At 33.1% G+C, this 11,413-nt stretch overlaps 1 long non-coding RNA gene across 1 annotated transcript; it reads right to left on the bottom strand.

The window, feature by feature from the left end:
* Positions 1 to 521: 521 nt before the first annotated feature.
* LOC127726364 (uncharacterized) lies at positions 522 to 11,277 on the bottom strand. Its single transcript, XR_007993511.1, has 2 exons — positions 11,099 to 11,277; positions 522 to 2,544 (listed from the first exon to the last, which is right to left on the bottom strand). It is a non-coding gene; the product is annotated as an uncharacterized LOC127726364 (long non-coding RNA).
* Between the last annotated feature and the right edge of the window lie 136 nt (positions 11,278 to 11,413).

The following is an 11,413-nucleotide window of genomic DNA, read 5'->3' as shown; positions in this document are numbered from 1 at the left end:
CTATAATTGCGTATATATCAACTTCATTTAAACTTTGGTGGATAGTTGTTCCATTGGCAATCATACAACATCTCTTTACTTTTATAAAGACGATATTCCAAGATCTTATTTCAATGTAAAATGATAACGTTTTTAATAATAAGTTTCAGCAGAAACTTCACAAAAACACCATGGAAATCACTTCAATTCGTTATCAATCTTGGCATTATATTTATGGTTTTCAGCAAGATTAAATAAATTTTATATTAACAAGAAATTATCAATCGATATGAATATCTAAATGAAAATAACATATCAAAAGACCTTGTCTGGTTTTACCTTCATCATAAACGTTCAAGTCCAAGCAATAGAATGTATAATTATGTAGAAATATAACCGAAAGGGACCTTTAAAAAAATAGCCGACAAATGCCTTTTCCTTAAGATATTGGAATTTCTGCCAGTGGTACTCAATACTTGATAGGCCTTTGGGATGGCATGTTTCGTAATGCAGGCAATTAAGATTTGTTGTTTTTCTTTTGGTCTTTTTCTTTTTGTGTCACGGCATTGTCAGTTTATTTTCAAGTTTGAATGTCCCTTTGGTATCTAGCGCCTCTCTTCTAGTTTCTTAGTAGTTGTGAAATTTATCAACGGAGAATTTTAGATTTTTTTTATTAATTATGTCAGTACTGAAGCACTGACTACTGGGATGTTGATATCAGTGGGAACTAACAGTTCACAAGCTATGCTATCGACCAAATGCTAGTAGATGAAGATAACACTTAATAAATAGTATTCGAAGCTCTTGTCTGAATTTGCCTTCATCAGGAACACTCAAATGCCAACATTTGAAAGCCAGGGATGTATAAATATGTGGAAACGTCAGAGGAGCTATACGGTGAACAAAAGGGACCAAAAAAGAAAACCATATTTTAATAAGGTCAACTGTGTTTGAATTGTTCATACCTTTGTTTCTTAGTAATATTCAACCGTATATTTCCCAAATACGTATCCTCAATGTTATGCTACTGCATACATATATGAGAACAAAATCTAAACATTGCCAATTAATGTTTAATCTATGGTATGAATAAACTACATACTAAGCTTAATGACATATTTAAAACAAAACCAACAGGGTTATACCTTCACACGTTGTTAATTTGATTGAAATTTTAATTTCAATCAGATTTTGGCTTGATATCCTTGTCTAAAAACCGGCAATTACCAATGAAGCAGCGACCTGTATTTTTATCTGTAGCAACTACTTTGAATTCTGTTTCGCCATATGATATTGTCAGGATAAGTATACTTATGCGTATTGTTATGCGTTTACTTTTCTACATTGGCTAGAGGTATAGGAGGAGGGTTGAGATCTCATAAACATGTTTAACCCCGCCGCATTTTTGCGCCTGTCCCAAGTCAGGAGCCTCTAGCCTTTATTAGTCTTGTATTATTTTTAATTTTAGTTTCTTGTGTACAATTTGGAGTTTAGTATGGCGTTCATTATCACTGAACTAGTATATATATTTGTTTAGGGGCCAGCTGAAGGACGCCTCCGGGTGCGGGAATTTCTCGCTGCATTGAAGACCTGTTGGTGACCTTCTGCTGTTGTCTGTTCTATGGTCGGGTTGTTGTCTCTTTGACACATTCCCAATTTCCATTCTCAATTTGATTTCTTTTCTGAATTGTGGAAGTATAACACGGATGCTTCCAATTTTTGTGAAATGTTCATTATCAACGATTGTCCTTGGTTTATCTTCTTTGGTGGTATACATTTCAAGGTTGGCCCATCTTGAATTCGCTTTTAAGACAATTTCGTATTGTGTTATTACATCACCAACTTTGATCTTTTGGCCTTTCTCGATTAACGAGAAAAATCTTTTTTCCTCATTTTCTGTTATTAATATACTTTGACCAGAGACTGCTGCTGTACTTAAGCCTAGACCATAGTGATACTTTGCCATCCGTCCGACGATAGCCTCGACGCGATGGCCTCCAATAACTGCTCCCTTTAAAACTATCATATCTGGGGTCAATGGGATAATTATCTTATATTTCTTCTCAAACTTCTCCCGAAAAGCACGTTGAATAACGTTGGATGCTGAATATCCCCCTACCAACAGAATAGTTGACACGTTTCATACTTCTTCTTTCTTAAGTAGCTTTTCAACATGTTTGATCATTGAATCAACCGACGAAGAAAATATTGTTTGTATTAATGCTGTCGATAACGTAATACATTTCTTTTCTATTCGCACGTCCTGCTTGAGTGAATCGGGAACGTTTATGTTCGTCAAAAGTGCTCTTGGTATTAATATTGACAATTCAGAGTCGTGGTCCACACCACGTTTAATTTGTTCAACTTGTCTCAATATGTCAAGGTAGTCATCATAATCCTCTGCTTGGAACCTTCTCATTTCCTCCCAACCGATAACTACTTTCAGGGTTTTTATTATCTGGTCATTGATATAATTTCCACCCCATGGGCCCCCAGTAGCGTTGTAGATTTCTCTAAGTTGTCCAGATGATAAAACTTCTGACATTGTTATGTCAATTGTCCCTCCTGAAACAAGTTCGGACACTTTGTTAAAATATTGTAAGTAGCCTAAATAGAAAGTAAGTGTTATTCCATTAATGCTATACTTATTTACTATTAGTATTGTGTTTCTGTCAGTTCTAATACCTTTATTAAGAAACTTCTTTTTCTGTTCTTACTAAATCGTCCTTTTTTTCTCTTTTCTTGTAAGATATATTGAGGAGAAGGAATTACATGTATATTTATGTCATACATTCAATTTATAAAAATGGAACTTAAGGTGGTTCATAACACTACAGGGAGATAACTCTATAAAATCAACTGAACGTTTTAATCACGTTCTATTGTTAAGGAAATATTAAGCTTCTCAATGATCAAAATGAGTGTTTGTCAAACTGCTATATATCCAATGAAATTTTTCCGATAAAGTGTGTGGTTCAAGTTTTTTGAAATTTTTATATTTTTGTCAAAGAGTCAAAGTGAATATTTTGTCAAAATAATATGAAAATTAAACGAGCCAAATTAATTTTAGTCAAGGTGTTTGGTACCACCTTAAAATGATAACTATATAAAAATAAAGAGATATGGTATGATTGACAATGAGATAACTTTCAGAGTTGAACAGAAGTGGATGTTAGCAATTATGGACCATAGTACTGATTAAATTTTTCGTGCGTTTTATGATTCATATTGATCAGGAACACTCAAAACTTAACATGTGAAAACCGATGATATAAAAATACAAAAATGGTGTTGTCAATAAGTCTGTCACTGTGTGTGTATGTGTACCTTGATTTTCAAGAAAGTGTTGATATTAAGAACTAATTTGTAATATCTTACAAATATCTTTCATCTTTTGATACAATATGTATTCATAATTTAGTAGAAGAAATCAATTAATTGGATTCCATAGGAAGGAGGCACAATTCAGTCATCTTCTAATAAACCCATCATAGATACCAGGCTTAGAATTTTGTACATCAGACGCGCGCTTTGTTTATAACAGAACATATCAGTGACGAATGAATAAAAACAATTTGAAAAGGCCAAATAAAGTACGAAGTAGATGAGCATTGAAGACTCGAAATTCCAAAAGGTTTTGCCAAAGGTAAGCTAAGGTAATCTATTCCTGGTGTTGAAAAACCTTAGTATTTCAAACTACAGGCTCTAAAGTGCCTGTGTGGCTCATCTGCATCTTGAACAATGGCAACTTATCATTATCATTATTATAGGGGAATAACTCTATTAAGAGCTAACTGACAACTTCAGTCATGTTGACATATTAATAGATCTTGCTGATAATTTTTCTTTTTAAAGTTTCTATTTATATATTGGAGTTTTTATGATAAAAGACAAAACACGCAAAAAAATGGTACACAAAAAAGTAAATTAACAAAAATACCGAACTCCGAGGAAAATTCAAAACGGAAAGTCCCTAATCAAATGGCAAAATCAAAAGCTCAAACATTATTGAACCAACTCAAGATTTCAACCATGTTTCTTATTAACAGATCTTGTCTTGATGATAATTTGTGTTATTAAAGTTTCTATCCATCTATTATATTTTTCAAAATAATATGCAAAAATGAAAAAAATAAAAAAAATAAACGAGAAATAAACGTCAGTAAGGGCACTTTCTTTAATATGGGATCGATTGACAATATCAATCATGTTAACTTATTTGTAGAGATTGTCTTAGTGAACATATTTGCTTTATTGTTTCTGTCTATCTGTTATATTTATCGAGATAATGAATACATGTATATGCAAAAATGAAAAAAAAAGTTGGTAAAATTTGTCGTTTAAGGGCAGTAAATCCTATTAAAAGGCGTCTGAAAGTTTTGATGTCAATAGCAATCAGGTATATCTCATCATTTTAAACATGTTTGCCCAAGTTAGATTTTCTCTATCTACAGCGGATTTCAAGATAATAGACAAAAGTTGCATTTTAATTCTATAGCCATGTCATCCATGTTTGTCAGATGGGTTCATTGGACATATTTTGTAAACAAGACACCCCATTGATGATTGTGGCCACGTTTGGTCAAACTGATAATTTCACATGTGACATAAACCTGGGACTATTATACTAACGGGACTGGAAACCGTTACACCAATTAGTGTAATAATATCAACATCACGGTCCTTAGAACGAGACTTTACCTGCGCTATTTATCGATACGCCATATTGTTTTGATAGTGACAGCGTGCCTTGATCTTATAATTTCGGTAATTTGTTTTTTTTTTATTTTATAGTTATTCGAAATGATAATCCTTAATATAAACTATGATAACTATAATGATAAAAGATATCTCGATCTTTGACAGTTGTTATTAATTACCAAGTCCCGTCTTAAGTGTAAAAATGACACATAAAGATTGAAATTTTCAGGATGAAAATAGCTTGGGGACGATGTGGAAAAAGGTATATGATTCATAAATTTTTTTATTACTGTTGATTGAAAAGAGATACGCAAGTTCGGTTTGTTGTAAAATCATATTTATAGGTTATAATTTGGATTTGCCTATTTTTATTGTCACTTTTTAAAATAAAAAGTCGAATATAAATCTCTTTCTCATTACAACCGGAACCCACATGCACGGCTCAAATAAATTATACTGTTCCTATAAAATTACCTACTCCTTTTTATGTGTGCAATATTTTTATTATAATCAGGGTTAATTTTGCTTAGTAATGGTCTTCTGGTGGCATTAGCATATGAGTTCATGAAAATATGTACACTAGGTTCCATAATTAGAACTACAAAAGTAGGCCCGTTCACAGCCATATTGAAATTTTGGTGTAAACACGAAGTTCACAAAAGTTCAAAACAATGTGGCTGTATTTTTATGAGACCCGGGTAACTTTTGTTATATGAATTAATTATGAACTGAAATTGTAAACATTGTTTTTATTGCACACTTATTGTTTTTATCAGGATTAATTATGATCTGTTAACCTTTGACACGTTGTTTTCTTAGCGGTCAAGTAAAGCGACGGAATTTCGACTATATCTGGTTTGTTTTCAACACCAATATATTGACTACTTATTAATAATTTTTCGTAAACCATATATACTTTTTGCATTTAAACTAATTAATTTAATAATTATCTTTTTTATTTCAAATCCACCGATATTAATAGTATTATATATATGCTGACTTTTTTGCCGAAATCTATTGTTTACATTCATGTACCGTATGCTAATTTACTACGTGACACGATAGGCTGTCAATCAAAACAAAAAATCAATAATCCGCTATCGGGGCAATGAAATCTCAACAGATCGATCAGTTTCCAGTCCCGTTAGTATAATAGTCCTAGAATAAACTCGATAATTTCAATCCTCTGACGTCATATGACAATACATTGTAGGTGTTATCAAGACGTTGTCGATTACGTTGCACAAAAGCAAATTGTAAACGCGTAGAAAAAGATAAAGTTCCTTGCAGTTTCTTCTTTATTGCCATTAAAAATTCATTGTCAATGTAAGGAACTTGACGTTTTTTTAACTGGGAGGGGGGATCAAGTTTTTTTTGTTTCTGTAAGTGGAAAAAGGGGGTTCAAATTTGTTCATAAATTCAAAGTGGGGGGATCAATTTTATCTCTAATGAAACATTTGTGAACTTTTGAGTCTTCAAGTATATCTTACATATCATGTGTGTCAAAGGTTAGTGTTTTGCATGTTAAAATTTTGGCATGTTTAATAGAGGGGGACACTACTGAAAGATTTAGCAACAGAAATATTACCAATTCTAACAACCATCTTTAATGCACCATTTAAACAAGGCAAAAAGCCAGATCAATGAAAGGAGGCATAATTACACCATTTTTGAAAAAAGGTGACAGAGGGAAAGCATCAAATTATCGTCCTGTATTCCTGACGTCGATTTGTAGCAAGAACATGGAACATATGCTGCATAGTAACATCATCAGTCATCTTGAATAGTCTGTCTTGAAATCAACACGGTTTGCAGCTACTATGGTATACGAGGGAACACACTTTAATGGATAGCTAGTTCCCTTTAGAGCCGAACACAGCAGGTTGTTTTAGATGGAAATAAGTCAGAAACATCAGGCGTAACATCTGGAGTTCCCAAAGGAACTGTAACGGGGCCTCTTCTATTTCATATTTACATAAATGACCTGCCAGAACTAGTAACATCTAAAGCTAGATTATTCGCAGATGATTGCTTACTTTACAGAAAGATATGTAAAGAGGAGGATATCATCTTACTCAAGAAAGACCTAGACAATCTACAGAAATGGGAAGAAACATGGCTCATGCAATTCAACCCTGACTAATGCCAGGTACTACGGATAACAAACAAAAGAAAACCAATTATCATAAAATATACCGTACACGGACAGACATAAGAAGTAGTAAAGAACACAAAATACCTAGGCCTTAATATCAGCCGCAACTTATCATGGAACTATTACATAGGCACAGTAACCAAGAAAGTGAACAACATCAATTCTTTCTTGAAGAAATATCAGCTCCTATCCAAATAAGATCAAGGCACAATGTTATACCACACTAGTAAGACCAATTATGGAGTATGCTTCTGTTATTTGGGACCCAATAACTCAGAAAAATATCAGAGAATTAGAAATTGCGCAGAGAAGAGCGGCAAGCTTTGTAACTGGCGACTACAGAACCACCAGTAGTGTAACCCTGATGTTAAAAAGCCCTGCAATGGGTCGAATTACAAGAATGCAGGAAGGGATTAAAGACCATCATGCTCTACCGCATAATACACCGTTTTGCTGCAATACCAGCAGAAAATTACCTAATACCGAGGGGTGTAGCATTAACAACAAGAGGACATGGCACCAGATTCCTACTTTCCTACTCGAGAATACAAAACCACCATCAATCATTTGTTTCTCCTCTGCAATTCGTCTCTGGAATGAACTACCATCTACTGTCGTCACAGCTTCCTCATTGGAAGGATAACAAGACAGCCTCCAGACACTTGCTTCATGTTAGACATTTCAGTTTTAATTGTATATAACACCATGATGTCTTTCAACCAAATTTGTGTACAAAGTATGTTGGAAAGATGTTTCCTTTGGGCATGTGTAAAAAGTCATTTGCGATAATACACCAGAGATGGAATGCAAATTAATGGAAGAAGAAGAAAAAGGGGGATCACATTTTTAAAACTGTTTTTAAGGGGGGATCAAATAAAAATAGTGAAATATTATAGAAGGGATCAACAAAATTTTCTATGTTTGATTTCAAAATGACCAGCCCCCACCCCCTTCCAGGTAACAAATTATAAGTCCCTAATAAAAAGAATAACTAATCGTAGAATTCAAAGATCGAAAAATATTCAACTCATGACCAAACAACACTGATAATTAACTCATGCGCAACGCGCATTCGTGAATTAAATTGTTGTTAGATCACTCCTTGAATATATTTTTTAATTTTAATTCTTCTATTATTTATTCTTTAAGTCTCCTCGGAAATCATACTTTATCTTATTTGTAGGATTTACTGTAATCAAATGGGTTTTTGAACATTTAATATTTGGCCTCGATTATCCCTAAAAAATCATAATATGTCGAAATGCGCAGATGGTGTAATAAAACTGGTTATGTTAATGTTATACTAGTAATTGTTATACTATTCAAAACAAACATGATTGAATATTATAACGGAAATGCTTTAAGGCGAAGTGTACGCAATTGCACGCCTCTAGCGGAATCCGGGATAAAAAACGTACGTCGTTAGTTACGCAAGTTATCTCCCTTACTCAAAGAAAGGAAAAATGGGCACACGTACTTCGTGCGGTCTATCACGAATCCAAACAAGTACGCCTGTGCTGTCTCAAAACCTTATAGACATTATCTGAATGACTCCAATCAGAAATCAAAGTATCCTAGTGTTAGTTAGCCTGACTTTATTACACTGTTTTTGTTTTAGACGCGCAGGTGAATTTACACAACATGACTCGTGTTTATATCAACAGAAAGTAAAAACTCCTGACAACTAAATTATAAACAAATAAACATGTGACAATTCTGCTTCTATTCGTATCAAATTGATTAAAATCAAACCACAATTGACCGAACAATATCGTTTTAAAATATCGTAGTTTTGAATAAAATACACACAGTACCGTAAAATTTTAAGTTACGAATAATTATATGACATGTGAAATAATGCAATTGAAAATTTTAGGACATGATTTATATTGATATAAAAAGTACGACGATATCAAGACCGTCACGGTAATTTTACCACTAGTGCAACACTTTATACAAGTAGAAGAATAAAATACAGCAAACAAACAAAATATACCAGATTCAGTACACAAAACATTACACAGAAACTAAGAAGTGAGCATTGTAACATCTATCTAGAATAAGTAAAAACTATGTCATTCAACTCTTCGTTTTCAACATTATCTACCTATGTCTATGCAGAAAATAAACACGTGTCTTCTAATCCGTCCGCAATTTATGGGGAAACAAAATCTAAATTTAGAACCAAGTTGAAACTGAAACTACACATGTATGATAAAAATAGAACATGTCATTTCTTCTTTATCAAATTCCAATTTCGAAGGGATAGCGAAGTTGTTTTTTTTTAATTTTGCCTGTGTGCGTCATTCAGAATTAGTGAATGCAATTTTGAAATTACCTTTTTCTTCTCAAGTCTCAATTCAAGATTATGACTGAATAGAGTATATTAAGGTAAAAAAGAGCGGTCAAGAACATTATGTGACGCTTGAAACTGCAATTTAATATTTGGTGGAATGAGAGGTGAAAGCAGTATGGTTGTCTAAAATAATTGCTTACATCTACTTCATTTGAACAGTGGCGGGTAGTTGTCTCATTGGAAGTCATGCCACATCTCCATATTTTTATATTATATTAATAAAAAAGCAATGCCTTTGCATTATGTAGAGGCTATATTCGTATGGCACTACATTAGGTAAACCGTAAAGCATTACATAATGAACACTTCTTCGTGCATTACACTAGGTACATTCTTATAAAATTATATTAGGTAATTGTTTTTAGCATCACACTGGATACATTCTCATAACGTCGCCTTTGGAACATTCTTATAGCATTACTACAGTACATTTAAAGCATTACATTAAAGACATTGCTATAGCATTACCATATACAAAATGTCATAGCATTACACTATACAAAATGCTATGGCAATCCGCACAACACTTGGAATGTTCCTGAAGTAAATGCACTAGGTACGTCGATCTTAAAAGTATCATCTTGAATATGTATGAAATATCTGCTACATGAAGTTATACCAAAAACTCAGATATGTTCTTTTTTGTTAAAATTTATATGCGAGTTCTTCTTTTGACCTTATTACAGCCATAAACATTCTGAAGATTTAATGAAATCAACGCGGTATAAATTTCATGCGTCAGAAGCGCTTTTCTGGGTTTACCTTCATCAAGAATGCTCAAAGCCGAATATTTGAAAGCAAAGGATGTATAAGAATCGACATAGCTGCAGAGTTATATTATGCAGATCTTATTTTTTGGAAGCCGGGCATGTGGATATTTAACAAATAATTGTACAAGAAATATTTTCCTTTGTTACTGAAACTCCATTCAGCAAACATTATATCATGCTTTGTCGTGTAGTTGAAGAAAAGGTAAAGCGAACGAGACAGGAAATTTTGTAAAATAAAATTGCAGAGTTGGGTCACGTGCATGTGTGTAAAGAAGACAAATAAAATAGGCTTTGATGTAGACTACATTGCGCGCAATACATCAGAATAGCACCGGATATGATGAGGATGAAAAGATGCAGAAAATTATGCAGAAATAAGATGGAAAAAGAGGTGTATACCCGATTCTTATATTATAACCGATTCATGTTTTATAGAATCATTCTGACAACGCTGTGTTAACCGGGACAAATTTCAAAATTTGATTCATAAAAATTAGAACAATACAAGCATGAAAAAGATGAAGTTAAAGCCTACAGTAACTTTCTTTCACTTTCAGTACATTTATTTGCCATCTTGCATTTTTTTTGGCGGCGGAAATATTCTTAAAAAATAGTCAGTTTATATCCTTATCAATTTATAACGCTTGCGCATTTGTAATAATTAGGAAAATGGGTAATACTTACTTACGATTTTGTTACGATACTGTACAGTATAACAGCGTTACGGCGTAGAAGTTTTGGCGACTTTACTGTAGACATCAATAACGTCGCCGAATATATTTCATTTTTTTTCGCTAAAAGTAAAACTTAACAGGGAGTAGCTTGAAAACTAGCACGGTTGCTAAGAACTTTCTTTGCACCAATGGATTCGTCTTTCAGTTTTGAATCGTATAACATTTTTTTTTTAAATTCTGTGGAACAACAAAATAAAAAATCTTGATAATGTAAACATATCTGCTAATTTTTATGATTTCCCCTATGTATCCTTTGTATTTTTGGCGTATTATACTGTTAATTTCAACAGCTCGTATCTCGAAACGAAAACGGTTACCCCATTTTTTCCATTTTCTGGTGTTATTTTACAAGCAGAATACATATGTGAAATTTTAAAATTCTGAGGAGTAGTTAATTACGTACACTTCGCCTTAATCATGTTTACTTCCGTTCTCCACCCTTCTTTAAAATTGCTGGATAGTTTTAAGCTATACAGTACTTGATTATGCTTATTTATATCGCTTGCTTTATTATGTTCCACCATAGATGAATATATGTAATTGACTGTCAATTCAGGATGAAGAAAAAAATATAAATATATATTATACCGCCTAAATCAACCACCATAAACCGCGCATTTTCATCAAATGTTTTTAATTCCATTTCATCGCCATGTTCCTGTCTGTCCATAGCAAGATATCTGCAATACATCGCTGCGCATTCTGGTTCTAAAGCCAA

The sequence above is a fragment of the Mytilus californianus genome, unplaced genomic scaffold (genome assembly GCF_021869535.1).
Source record: "Mytilus californianus isolate M0D057914Y unplaced genomic scaffold, xbMytCali1.0.p SCAF_17, whole genome shotgun sequence".
NCBI lineage: Eukaryota > Metazoa > Mollusca > Bivalvia > Mytilida > Mytilidae > Mytilus > Mytilus californianus.
The sequence above is the reverse complement of the archived record's forward strand: the minus strand, read 5'-3'. Positions and strand labels throughout refer to the sequence as shown.